Below are 9,524 nucleotides of genomic sequence, written 5' to 3'. Positions count from 1 at the left end.
ATAGGGATACGATAAAAAAATTCTGAAAATTGATGACTTTGACTTTGGCTTCGGGGTTAGGAATAGAAAGAGCGGGGTGAATATGTCGAGTATCGAGTTGCAGTCGAACCGTCTTTGAGTCGAACAGTCGCGAACAGTCGAACTAACCCACAGTGAAAGACCATAGAATAATAACTAGCTGACTTATTATTCTATGGAAAGACGGAGGATTTATGAAGGGCCGTTTGTAACTAAAGATACGAATGTTGGCAATATATAAGATACTAGGGGGCTACGCCCCCTGGCCGCTACGCGGCCCAACCCCCTGAAGGCGCTCCGCGCCATCAATGGGCCGCTTCGCGGCCCTATTTTTACCCTCCTATCAGTGTTAGGTTTATTTTCCCCCTAAAAAATTACGATATGATGTATACTTTACTTGTAGAATGAAATAATTTTTGGTTTTGATGAATAAAGAAAAAAATAATTTTTTGAAGTCCAAAGAAAGCGTTTTAGAATGACTGCTTGATGAAGTATTGCAGTAAAACAACGAACAATGATAATCAGGTAATAATTAAGTATATCAAAAGTCGGGAACCGAACCCACATCGTAGTCTAAGTGGACGCATTCGACGTCTTAGACGACTCGGCCACCGCTCGTCTTGAGGGAGGAGGTGCGAATCCATAGAGAAAAAAAAGGAGGTGTTTGCATTTCGGGCATCTTGGAGTATTTTGATGACTTGATGACGTAGGTGGGTACAGCTGGGTACAGGGACGTCCCCTTCACACTGTACCCACCTACGTCATCAAGTCATCAAAAAATTCCAAGATGCCCGAAATGCAAACACCTCCTTTTTTTTCTCTATGGTGCGAATCTTGTGTAGATAAGTATAGAGCTGATGCGCAGGCTACACATCCACTGCGCAACCTCTTCGACCACTGCGCATCCTCCCGCGCATAGCGGTAGCAGTCCCGGAGCATTCTGTAAATTCACTCACTTTTATAACGTGATTTTAAAAAAAACCTGGGTCCTATTTCCAAAATTTAATTAGAGCGGGCTCATCTAGGGCCAATTACCTGTCGATCTACGCAAAAATTATGGAAATCGGCCCGGTAGAACGCTCAAACGAACTATGACAAAAAGTATAAATTTACATTGTTTAAATGGGAGAATTCGCAACTTTACCACGTAATATAAAAAAACCTGGGCCATATTTTGAAAATCTGAAAAGAGTTGGCTTATCTAGAGACAATTGCCCGTCGATAGCCGCAAAAATCATGAAAATCGGCCCGGTAGAACGCTGGAACTAAGCGTCACCAGTTTTGCAAAATTAGGAGGTCTTGGAGCTTATAGTATAGATGATGTAATATATGAAATATTCAAGATATATAGGAAATTTGAAAGATATACACGAAACTGTCGCAATACATAAGAGATGTGTCAATATATAGGAAATCGACTCCAAAATATATGGCGAAAATCGTGCAATATATAAGAAATGTGTCAATATATAGGAAATCGATTTCATAATATATATGGCGAAATTCGCGCGACATACAGGGTGATCCATAAGTCCTTTCCATCCCCTCGAAATTTTTACCTAATTAAGGCAAAGATTTGAAACTTGGGGGATGTTCCTAGGTCAAATGGAGCTACTTTCTGGCCCCCTTAAATTTTCCGGGGAACATTTGGGGGGGGGGGGGGAGGATGGACGGAAACCAATTATTTTTTCAATTGAGAAGACCCCCTTTGTTAAACCTGGTTCGAAAGAGCATAACAAAAGGAAACTTTTTGGGTAAACGAGAAGTCAATATCTCAAACTGTTTCAAAATGGCGTTCGGTTAAAATTCAAGATGGCCGAAAATTGACACCGGTTGTTTGTCAATAGATTTGCGCGAAAATCGGTATCTACGGGTATTATATTAAGAGAAAAACGAATTTGAAGTTAGATTTTCTGAAAAAAACAACAAATTTCCAAAATGGCCGATTTTTTTTTAAAAATCTAACTTCAAATTTGTTGATCTCATGCCAAAATACTCCAAATTTCCAAGTTTCTGAATTTTTGGCCATTTTGGAAATTTGTTGCTCTTTAGAAAATCTAACTTCTGTTAATCTCATGCCACAATACCCCCAAATTTCCAAGTTTCTGAATTTTTGGCCATTTTAGAAATTTGTTATTCTTTAGAAAATCTAACTTCGAATTTGTTAATCTCATGTCAAAATACCCCAAATTTCCAAGTTTCTGAATTTTTGGCCATTTTCGAAATTTGTTGTTTCTTAGAAAATCTAACTTCAAATTCGTTTTTCTCATATTAAAATACCCGTAGATACCGATTTTCGTGCAAATCTATTGACAAACAACCGGTGTCAATTTTCGGCCATCCTGAATTTCAACCGAACGCCATTTTGAAACGGTTTGAGATATTGACTTCTGGTTTACCCGAAAATTTCCCTTTTTTTTATGCTCTTTCGAACCAGGTTTAACAAAGGGGGTCTTCTCAATTGAAAAAATAATTGGTTTCCGTCCATCCTCCCCCCCCCCCCCCAAGTGTTCCCCGGAAAATTTAAGGGGGCCAGAAAGTAGCTCCATTTGACCTAGGAACATCCCCCAAGTTTCAAATCTTTGCCTTAATTAGGTAAAAATTTCGAGGGGATGGAAAGGACTTATGGATCACCCTGTATGTCGCGCGAATTTCGCCATATATATTATGAAATCGATTTCCTATATATTGACACATTTCTTATATATTGCACGATTTTCGCCATATATTTTGGAGTCGATTTCCTATATATTGACACATCTCTTTATGTATTGCGACAGTTTCGTGTATATCTTTCAAATTTCCTATATATCTTGAATATTTCATATATTACATCATATCTTATATATTGCCAACATTCGTATCTTTAGTTACAAACGGCCCTTCATAGAGGATTTGTAAAAGTAGTAATGAAAATAATGAAATCAAAGATAATAACGGCGATTCTTGGATCAATCGTCCAAATGATCGATTCACCAAGAGAACGATAGGATCGAAGCACCGAATCATTCACATTGGTCTTGCGCGGTCCTGGTTAATTTCGATGTATCGCTTCGGCATGAGTAGAGAGAAACAACGTTCCTGTGTGTTGAACGAGAGTGCAAAAGCGATAGAAACTAGCCAGGCGGCCCGCAAAGGTGTGCGAGAGAGACAGATAACAGCCAGGGAGCCCGCTATAGTGTGCGAGAGAAATAGAAAATCGCCTGGCGGGACACCGATTATCTATCTCTCTCGCACACTTTAGCAGGCTGCCTGGCAGTTTTCTGTCTCTCTCGCACACTTACGCGGGCTCCCTGGCTGTTTTCTGTCTCACTCGCACACTCAAACACGTCCCACAAGGCGATCTTCTGTCTCTCTCGCACAAAAAAACGGGCTCCCTGGGTGTTTTCTGTCTCTCTCGCACACTTCAGCAGGCTCCCTGGGTGTTTTCTGCCTCTCTCGCACACCAAAGCGGGCTCACTGGCTGTTTTCGGTCTCTCTCGCGCACATATGCGGGCTGCCTGGCTGTTTTCTGTCTCTCTCGCACTCATTAGCAGGCTCCCTGGCTGTTTTCTATCTCTCTCGCACACATAAGCGGGCTCCCTGGGTGTTTTCTGTCTCTCTCGCACACAAATGCAGGCTGCCTGGCTGTTTTCTGTCTCTCTCGCACAATCTGGCGTCCCCCCTGGCTACTTTCTATCTCTCTCGCACACATTAGCGGGCTCCCTGGCTGTTTTCTATCTCTCTCGACCATATTAGCAGGCTCCCTGGCAATTTTCTGTCTCTACCGCACACATAAGCGGGCCACCTGGCGATTATCTATCTCTCTCGCAAGCATCATCAGGCTGTCTGGCTATTTTCTTTCTCTCTAGCACACATATGCCCGCTTATGTGTGCGAGACAGCCAGAAAACAGCCAGGGCGCCCGTTTCTGTGTGCGAGAGAGACATAAAACACCCAGCGAACCCGCTAATGTGTGCAAGAGAGATGGAAAATCACAAGGCGGGACACCAGAGTGTGCGAGAGAGATAGAAAATAGCCAAGCGTCTCGCGTATGAGTGCGAGAGAGAAAGAAAATCGCCAGGCGGGACTTGCGTTGTTTTTCCGGCAAAGGCGCATGGCGTTCCCCCGCGACCCTCTGAGAGCGGTTGCACCCTACCCTCACTCGCCTGGGTGTGCGAGAGAGACAGAAAACAGCCAGGCAGCTCGCCTAAGTGTGCGAGAGAGATAGAAAATAGCCAAGCGTCTCGCGTATAAGTGCGAGAGAGAAAGAAAATCGCATGGCGTTCCCCCGCGACCCTCTGAGAGCGGTTGCACCCTACCCTCACTCGCCTGGGTGTGCGAGAGAGACAGAAAACAGCCAGGCAGCTCGCCTAAGTGTGCGAGAGAGATAGAAAATAGCCAAGCGTCTCGCGTATGAGTGCGAGAGAGAAAGAAAATCGCCAGGCGGGACTTGCGTTGTTTTTCCGGCAAAGCAGGCGCATGGCGTTCCCCCGCGACCCTCTGAGAGTGGTTGCACCCTACCCTCACTCGCCTGGGTGTGCGAGAGAGACAAAAAACAGCCAGGCAGCTCGCCTAAGTGTGCGAGAGAGATAGAAAATAGCCAAGCGTCTCGCGTATAAGTGCGAGAGAGAAAGAAAATCGCCAGGCGGGACTTGCGTTGTTTTTCCGGCAAAGCAGGCGCATGGCGTTCCCCCGCGACCCTCTGAGAGCGGTTGCACCCTACCCTCACTCGCCTGGGTGTGCGAGAGAGACAGAAAACAGCCAGGCAGCTCGCCTAAGTGTGCGAGAGAGATAGAAAATAGCCAAGCGTCTCGCGTATAAGTGCGAGAGAGAAAGAAAATCGCATGGCGTTCCCCCGCGACCCTCTGAGAGTGGTTGCACCCTACCCTCACTCGCCTGGGTGTGCGAGAGAGACAGAAAACAGCCAGGCAGCTCGCCTAAGTGTGCGAGAGAGATAGAAAATAGCCAAGCGTCTCGCGTATAAGTGCGAGAGAGAAAGAAAATCGCCAGGCGGGACTTGCGTTGTTTTTCCGGCAAAGCAGGCGCATGGCGTTCCCCCGCGACCCTCTGAGAGTGGTTGCACCCTACCCTCACTCGCCTGGGTGTGCGAGAGAGACAGAAAACAGCCAGGCAGCTCGCCTAAGTGTGCGAGAGAGATAGAAAATAGCCAAGCGTCTCGCGTATAAGTGCGAGAGAGAAAGAAAATCGCCAGGCGGGATTTGCGTTGTTTTTCCGGTAAAGCAGGCTCATGGCGTTCCACCGCGACCCTCTGAGAGTGGTTGCACCCTACCCTCACTCGCCTGGGTGTGCGAGAGAGACAGAAAACAGCCAGGCAGCTCGCCTAAGTGTGGGAGAGAGATAGAACATAGCCAAGCGTCTCGCGTATAAGTGCGAGAGAGAAAGAAAATCACATGGCGTTCCCCCGCGACCCTCTGAGAGTGGTTGCACGCTACCCTCACTCGCCTGGGTGTGCGAGAGAGATAGAAAATAGCCAAGCGTCTCGCGTATGGGTGCGAGAGAGAAAGAAAATCGTTGTTTTTCCGGCAAAGCAGGCGCATGACGTTCCCCCGCGACCCTCTGAGAGCGGTTGTACCCTACCCTCACTCGCCTGGGTGTGCGAGAGAGACCGAAAACAGCCAGGCAGCTCGCCTAAGTGTGCGAGAGAGATAGAAAATAGCCAAGCGTCTCGCGTATAAGTGCGAGAGAGAAAGAAAATCGCCAGGCGGGATTTGCGTTGTTTCTCCGGCAAAGTAGGCGCATGGCGTTCCCCCGCGACCCTCTGAGAGTGGTTGCACCCTACCCTCACTCGCCTGGGTGTGCGAGAGAGACAGAAAACAGCCAGGCAGCTCGCCTAAGTGTGGGAGAGAGATAGAAAATAGCCAAGCGTCTCGCGTATAAGTGCGAGAGAGAAAGAAAATCGCATGGCGTTCCCCCGCGACCCTCTGAGAGTGGTTGCACCCTACCCTCACTCGCCTGGGTGTGCGAGAGAGACAGAAAACAACAAGCCAGCTCGCCTAAGTGTGCGAGAGAGATAGAAAACAGCCAAGCGTCTCGCGTATTAGTGCGAGAGAGAAAAAAAATCGCATGGCGTTCCCCCGCGACCCTCTGAGAGTGGTTGCACCCTACCCTCACTCGCCTGGGTGTGCGAGAGAGACAGAAAACAGCCAGGCAGCTCGCCTAAGTGTGCGAGAGAGATAGAAAAAAAGCAAGCGTCTCGCGTATCAGTGCGAGAGAGAAAGAAAATCGCCAGGCGGGACTTGCATTGTTTTTCCGGCAAAGCAGGCGCATGGCGTTCCCCCGCGACCCTCTGAAAGCGGTTGCACCCTACCCTCACTCGCCTGGGTGTGCGAGAGAGACAGAAAACAGCCAGGCAGCTCGCCTAAGTGTGCGAGAGAGATAGAAAATAGCCAAGCGTCTCGCGTATAAGTGCGAGAGAGAAAGAAAATAGCATGACGTTCCCCCGCGACCCTCTGAGAGTGGTTGCACCCTACCCTCACTCGCCTGGGTGTGCGAGAGAGAGAAAAAACAGCAGGCAGCTCGACTAAGTGTGCGAGAGAGATTGAAAATAGCCAAGCGTCTCGCGTATGAGTGCGAGGGAGAAAGAAAATCGCCAGGGGGGACTTGCGTTGTTTTTCCGGCAAGGCAGGCGCATGACGTTCCACCGCGCCCTCTGAGAGTGGTTGCACGCTACCCTCACTCGCCTGGGTGTGCGAGAGAGATAGAAAATAGCCAAGCGTCTCGCGTATGGGTGCGAGAGAGAAAGAAAATCGCCAGGGGGGACTTGCGTTGTTTTTCCGGAAAAGCAGTCGCATGACGTTCCCCCGCGACCCTCTGAGAGCGGTTGTACCCTACCCTCACTCGCCTGGGTGTGCGAGTGAGACCGAAAAAAGCCAGGCAGCTCGCCTAAGTGTGCGAGAGACATAGAAAATAGCCAAGCGTCTCGCGTATAAGTGCGAGAGAGAAAGAAAATCGCCAGGCGGGATTTGCGTTGTTTCTCCGGCAAAGTAGGCGCATGGCGTTCCCCCGCGACCCTCTGAGAGTGGTTGCACCCTACCCTCACTCGCCTGGGTGTGCGAGAGAGACAGAATACAGCCAGGCAGCTCGCCTAAGTGTGGGAGAGAGATAGAAAATAGCCAAGCGTCTCGCGTATAAGTGCGAGAGAGAAAGAAAATCGCATGGCGTTCCCCCGCGACCCTCTGAGAGTGATTGCACCCTACCCTCACTCGCCTGGGTGTGCGAGAGAGACAGAAAACAACAAGCCAGCTCGCCTAAGTGTGCGAGAGAGATCGAAAACAGCCAAGCGTCTCGCGTATTAGTGCGAGAGAGAAAGAAAATCGCATGGCGTTCCCCCGCGACCCTCTGAGAGTGGTTGCACCCTACCCTCACTCGCCTGGGTGTGCGAGAGAGACAGAAAACAACAAGCCAGCTCGCCTAAGTGTGCGAGAGAGATAGAAAACAGCCAAGCGTCTCGCGTATTAGTGCGAGAGAGAAAGAAAATCGCATGGCGTTCCCCCGCGACCCTCTGAGAGTGGTTGCACCCTACCCTCACTCGCCTGGGTGTGCGAGAGAGACAGAAAACAGCCAGGCAGCTCGCCTAAGTGTGCGAGAGAGATAGAAAATAGCCAAGCGTCTCGCGTATGAGTGCGAGAGAGAAAGAAAATCGCCAGGGGGGACTTGCGTTGTTTTTTCGGCAAAGCAGGCGCATGGCGTTCCCCCGCGACCCTCTGAGAGCGGTTGCACCCTACCCTCACTCGCCTGGGTGTGCGAGAGAGACAGAAAACAGCCAGGCAGCTCGCCTAAGTGTGCGAGAGAGATAGAAAATAGCCAAGCGTCTCGCGTATAAGTGCGAGAGAGAAAGAAAATCGCAGGCGGGATTTGCGTTGTTTTTCCGGTAAAGCAGGCTCATGGCGTTCCACCGCGACCCTCTGAGAGCGGTTGCACCCTACTTTCACTCGCCTGGGTGTGCGAGAGAGACGGAAAACAGCCAGGCAGCTCGCCTAAGTGTGGGAGAGAGATAGAAAATAGCCAAGCGTCTCCCGTATAAGTGTGAGAGAGAAAGAAAATCACATGGCGTTCCCCCGCGACCCTCTGAGAGTGGTTGCACCCTACCCTCACTCGCCTGGGTGTGCGAGGGAGATAGAAAATAGCCAAGCGTCTCGCGTAAGAGTGCGAGAGAGAAAGAAAATCGCCAGGGGGGACTTGCGTTGTTTTTCCGGCAAAGCAGGCGCATGGCGTTCCCCCGCGACCCTCTGAGAGCGGTTGCACCCTACCCTCACTCGCCTGGGTGTGCGAGAGAGACCGAAAACAGCCAGGCAGCTCGCCTAAGTGTGCGAGAGAGATAGAAAATAGCCAAGCGTCTCGCGTATAAGTGCGAGAGAGAAAGAAAATCGCCAGGCGGGATTTGCGTTGTTTCTTCGGCAAAGCAGGCGCATGGCGTTCCCCCGCGACCCTCTGAGAGTGGTTGCACCGTACCCTCACTCGCCTGGGTGTGCGAGAGAGGCAGAAAACAGCCAGGCAGCTCGCCTGAGTGTGCGAGAGAGATAGAAAATAGCCAAGCGTCTCGCGTATGAGTGCGAGAGAGAAAGAAAATCGCCAGGCGGGACAAGCGTTGTTTTTCCGGCAAAGGCGCGTGGCGTTCCCCCGCGACCCTCTGAGAGCGGTTGCACCCTACCCTCACTCGCCTGGGTGTGCGAGAGAGACAGAAAACAGCCAGGCAGCTCGCCTCAGTGTGGGAGAGACATAGAAAATAGCCAAGCGTCTCGCGTTTAAGTGCGAGGGAGAAAGAAAATCGCATGGCGTTCCCCCGCGACCCTCTGAGAGCGGTTGCACCCTACCCTCACTCGCCTGGGTGTGCGAGAGAGACAGAAAACAGCCAGGCAGCTCGCCTAAGTGTGCGAGAGAGATAGAAAATAGCCAAGCGTCTCGCGTATAAGTGCGAGAGAGAAAGAAAATCGCATGGCGTTCCCCCGCGACCCTCTGAGAGCGGTTGCACCCTACCCTCACTCGCCTGGGTGTGCGAGAGAGAGCATAAAACAGCCAGGCAGCTCGCCTAAGTGTGCGAGAGAGATAGAAAATAGCCAAGCGTCTCGCGTATAGTGCGAGAGAGAAAGAAAATCGCCAGGCGGGACTTGCGTTGTTTTTCCGGCAAAGCAGGCGCATGGCGTTCCCCCGCGACCCTCTGAGAGTGGTTGCACCCTACCCTCACTCGCCTGGGTGTGCGAGAGAGACAGAAAACAGCCAGGCAGCTCGCCTAAGTGTGCGAGAGAGATAGAAAATAGCCAAGCGTCTCGCGTATAAGTGCGAGAGAGAAAGAAAATCGGCAGCCGGGATTTGCGTTGTTTTTCCGGCAAAGCAGGCGCATGGCGTTCCCCTGCGACCCTCTGAAAGTGGTTGCACCCTACCCTCACTCGCCTGGGTGTGCGAGAGTGACAGAAAACAGCCAGGCAGCTCGCATGAGTGTGCGAGAGAGATAGAATATAGCCAAGCGTCTCGCGTATAAGTGCGAGAGAGAAAGAAAATAGCATG

This window comes from Bemisia tabaci, chromosome 10 (assembly GCF_918797505.1).
Source record: "Bemisia tabaci chromosome 10, PGI_BMITA_v3".
NCBI classification, from domain to species: Eukaryota; Metazoa; Arthropoda; class Insecta; order Hemiptera; family Aleyrodidae; genus Bemisia; species Bemisia tabaci.
The sequence above is the reverse complement of the archived record's forward strand: the minus strand, read 5'-3'. Positions refer to the sequence as shown.